The sequence below is a fragment of the Oryctolagus cuniculus genome, chromosome 15 (assembly GCF_964237555.1).
Source record: "Oryctolagus cuniculus chromosome 15, mOryCun1.1, whole genome shotgun sequence".
Classification (NCBI taxonomy): Eukaryota; Metazoa; Chordata; class Mammalia; order Lagomorpha; family Leporidae; genus Oryctolagus; species Oryctolagus cuniculus.
The window spans coordinates 46,411,570-46,416,287 of record NC_091446.1 but is presented as its reverse complement, the minus strand read 5'-3'; the positions used below and the strand labels follow the sequence as shown (position 1 = coordinate 46,416,287).

At 42.5% G+C, this 4,718-nt stretch overlaps 1 pseudogene; it reads left to right on the top strand.

Annotated features, from left to right (window-relative positions):
* The first annotated feature begins 3,447 nt into the window (after nt 1-3,447).
* Nucleotides 3,448-3,605, top strand: LOC127484296 (U2 spliceosomal RNA; annotated as a pseudogene).
* The last annotated feature ends 1,113 nt before the right edge of the window (nt 3,606-4,718 follow it).

Genomic DNA, 4,718 nt, shown 5'->3' with positions numbered 1-4,718 from the left:
TGAGACACAAGATACAGAGGGGCAACTGATAGACTGGCCGATGTCTCCACTGTTGAGTGGTCCTTCACCATCCAGGGCTCAGCCACTTCCAGCTCAGCATGTCCCAGCACCAGAACCATCCCCCAGGAACATGGGATCCTTCCCATCTCTCTCAGGCTCTGATTGTCTTTCACCTTCTGGTGGTTCACAGCCTTCACTCTACAACCCAGCCTGGAGGACAGCCTGACTAGAATCATTCACACTGGGACCAGCTACCATCTGGAAAACAAGTGAGTTTCATTCTCTGAGAAAGGTGGCTAATGGACTGGCTGGCACAACTAGAGTACATGTCTCTCTGTGTGTCTGATTTAAATCCTTGCAAGCAAAAGCTAGGAAGATTTTTAGAAGATTCTACCAAATTTACTGAAGAATTCCTGGCCTTAACTCTGACTTTTAACTTGACCTAGAGTGACCTATACATTGTCCTATCCACTTGTTGGAAACTTGGAGGAGAAACAGCAAATCTGGGTCTGATCCTAGGCCTATGCTGACTCCCTGGTGGCTCACCAGCCAAACCAATATGCCGTGGGAGCCAAGGCTGTCCCACAAACCCTATCAAAGAGGTCATGAGGAATCCGGGATAAAAAATATATTATCAGGCCTGTACATTATGACAAATACAAGGAGATAACAGCACAAGGAAGGGAATTCAGCCTTATTTAGGGGATGAAGAGGCCTTAAAGAGACATGCTACCATAGATCCTTGGTTCTCACTCTGTGTCTATTTCATCAGTCAGTCCTAGACACTCAGAGGAAACTCCAGAAACTGCCAAACTCCCGTGAAGCATATGTGAGGTACTGTATTTGGGGTTTTTAGTAATAGAGACAAGGTTCATGAGAGAAAGGTGCTCCAATGTGGAAAACAGGTGCATATGAAAGCAGTTGCTGTATATGGCACGCTGCAATCTCCGGGCCAACTCACAGGGCAACCAACCAGGGGTGAAAAGTCCAAGAGAAAATGTTTCAAATGTGGGAAGCTGAGACATTTCTGTAAGGAATGTCCCTCCTGAAAAGTCCACCTGACCCCTGCCCTTGATGTAGACAAGAGGGACACTAGAAAAGGGATTGACCTTAACTCTGATGGGCGAGGTCTCCCAATTCCCTTATGTCCTTATCGATACCAAGACTTATGGGCCACAGGAAAACTCCCATTTCTATATAACCATCACAGTTTTAGAGCCCCGGGGGACCCCGGATGTCTTGGGTATGAATGTCAATTTCTAACTGACATGAGAGCATCTTAATCAGTTCCGAATTGCCATGTGGGACCTCTATCCTCAATGAATTATGTCATCATAAGACTGGGTGGCAAGGCCTACTCCCAAAAATTTACTTTGCTTCTGGTTTTCCAGATAGAAGATGTCCTTGCCTCCAGTTTTTCCTGATGCTGGAATATCTGGCTCCTTTACTCATGAAAGATTTGTTATCCTGTGGATTAACCTACTGCCAAATCTAAATCTTTTACTATGATATTAATGAGTACTGAGACATGACCCAACTTGGATGATTTCCTTGTTGAAATAAAAAAAATGCAATAGAGGTGCCGGCACTGTGGGGCAGGGGGTTAAAGCCCTGGCCTAAAGTGCCAGCATCTCATATGGTCACTGGGTCTAGTCCTGGCTGCCCCTCTTCCCATTTCCCTGCTATGGCCTGGGAAAGCAGTAGAAGATGGCCCAAGTCCTTGGGCCCCTGCACCCGCTTGGGAGACCTGGATGAAGCTCCTGGCTCCTGGCTTCGGAATGGCGCAGTTCCAGCCGTTGCAACCTTCTGGGAAGTGAACCAGTGGATGGAAAACTTCTCTCTCTGTCTCTACCTCTCTCTGTAACTCTGTCTTTCAAATAAATAAAATAAATCTTTAAAAAAATGTGATAGATGCTCAATTTTGGAATCAGGGCATACCCAAACAAGCCACACATATTGCCCCATCACAGTCCTCCTAGAGGACAAGCTAAACTATCTTTACCTATGCCAATATCCCCTAAAAAAAGAAATCTAGCAGGGACTCCAACCTCTAATTGATAAATTTACCAATCATTGAATCCTGCTGCCATGCCAGTCCCCTTACAATAACCCCATTCTGCCAATTTTAAAACCAAATTGGGAATACCAAATGATTCAGAACCTCATGGTCAAAAATGAGTCTGTCATCCCACTTCATTCTATTGTACCAAATCCCTAACCATCCTAGTCCTGATCCCCAAGATCAAATAAGGCTATATAATCAATTTAGGACATGTGCAGAAGGTTATAAAAATACGGCAATAAGATTTTCCCAGTGCCTCAATTCAAAATTCATAAATAACCAATATACCCAAGAGATACAGTTTTTAAAAAACTTGGAGAGATGGACTCCTCCCAACCAACCAATGGCAACCTAAATGGAAAGGACTGTGTCAGGTGCCACTTAGCATTCCTACAGCAATTACAAGGAATTTCTAGTTGAGCATGTTCTGTCAAGAACTAAAACCCTATTGTTGAGGCATCATAAGCAAACTCAGAGAGGATGACTCTGTCTTCTCTTGGGATATAATTGAGAATCTCAAGTTTATCTTCAGAAGGCTAAGAGATAGTTTTTGTTTGTTTGTTTGTTTGTTTTGCATTTTCTTTTTTTTGTTTTTTGTTTTGCTTTTTTTTACTTTTATTTAATAAATATAAATTTCCAAAGTACAGCTTATGATTACAATGGCTTCCCCCCACCCATAACTTCCCTCCCACCCACCCACCCACAACCCTCCCATCTCCTGCTCACTCTCCCATTCCATTCACATCAAGAATAATTTTCAATTCTCTTTATATACAGAAGATCAATTTAGTATATATTAAGTAAAGATTTCAACAGTTTACACCCACACAGAAACACAAAGTATAAAATGCTGTTTGAGTACTAGTTATAGCATCAATTCACATTGTGCAACACATTAAGGACAGAGATCCTACATGAAGAGTAAGTGCATAGTGACTCTTGTTGTTGACTTAACAAATTGACACTATTGTTTATGGCATCAGTAATCTCCCTAGGCTCTAGTCATGAGTTGCCAAGGCTATGGAAGCCTTTTGAGTTTGTCAACTCCAATCTTATTTAGATAAGGTCATAGTTAAAGTGGAAGTTCTCTCCTCCCTTCAGAGAAAGGTACCTCCTTCTTTGATGGCCCATTCTTTCCACTGGGATCTCACTGGCAGGGATCTTTCATTTAGGTTTCTTTCTTTTCTTTCTTTCTTTTTTTTTTTTTTGCCAGTGTCTGGGCTTTTCATGCCTATAATACTCTCATGGGCTCTTCAGCCAGATCCGAATGCCTTAAGGGCTGATTCTGAGGCCAGAGTGCTGTTTAGGACATCTATGAGTCTGCTGTGTATCCCGCTTCCCATGTTGGATCGTTCTCTCCCTTTTCAATTCTATCAGTTAGTATTAGCGGTTCTCGGCCTTTTGGCTAAGATCAAGTGTAGTATCTGTTCTTATCATTTTTTTTTTTTTTCATTTTCAATAAACTTTTTGAAGGAGAGATATGAATTTAAGTCCATTGTATTTCCCTGCTGACATGCCTTCCCTTCTTTATTAGAAAACCACCATTGACAGGAAAACTCCCTGGTAAACTTTTGTACCATAATGCAGTATGGAAAAAAAAAAAAATCTCAGTAGCAATGATGAAGCCAGTTTTAGAAACCTGTCTGCTGTCGTGGGCATCTTAGCTAAGTGGGTTCATGATTTTTGCAAGAGAAACTCTTGGCTTTCACTACCTATGAAGCAGTAAAACATATTCTCCCTTCTCTGACATAGTTCTTACTCTGGCTACTTTTTCACCTGTGGATTCTCATCCTAGTCATCAGATTTGCCTCCCTCAGAGTTCACCAGTTTCGCATAAAGGTGACATTCATGCAGGGATCTGTCATTACCAATGATGAATGGCAAATCTCTAGCCCTCCTATAGAATCTCTAGATAAGTTAGTAAGGGATAACACTATGATACAGTATGATGAAGTTAAAGAAGACAGACCTTCCTTCCTTAAACTCGCATAAAGATTACAGGACAAAAAACTCTGAGATTTGGGGTGGAAGAGAGGATGTAGGCAAGGAGGCAGTGAGCAAGGAGAAGCTGTCACCAGCCCTTCCCTACAGCATCCCCTGCACTCCAGCCCCATTTGCATGTCCCAAACCCCTATAATCACCCCACTTCCATGAAGGGGAAAATCAGTGTCTGTGATTTTGCTGCTTACGACTGACCCCTGCTAAAAGTAAGCCAATATGGCTTCCAGATATATCCCTGCCATGACTTTTAGCTAATTATAACCTCATTGCAGTAAAATGGCCGAAGGTGGTACACCTGCTTCTGTCATGAACCTAACTCCTTGGCATTTCTGAGATTTCCGAGAAAGGATAAGGAAATGGGCAATATTCAGGCTCCACTCTCTTTGGATATTCAGTTAAGCCCCACCCCAGACACCATCATTTTTGCCTCCAGTTCTCCTTTTTTTTATGTTATTATGTAGATCAATTTAATTTCTTTTTCCCAGAACCTCTGTTGTCCAGTCTAGGGTAGAGGTGGAGATGAGTCAGGTCCTGTCACAGGAAAACAAAGTGCATAGCACTCACAGCACCAACAGATGGGAGGTACAGAACATACAGCCCCATGGGAAAGATACCAAGTGAAGACAAGAAGGGCACCTGGGCCAGTGCCTGTATT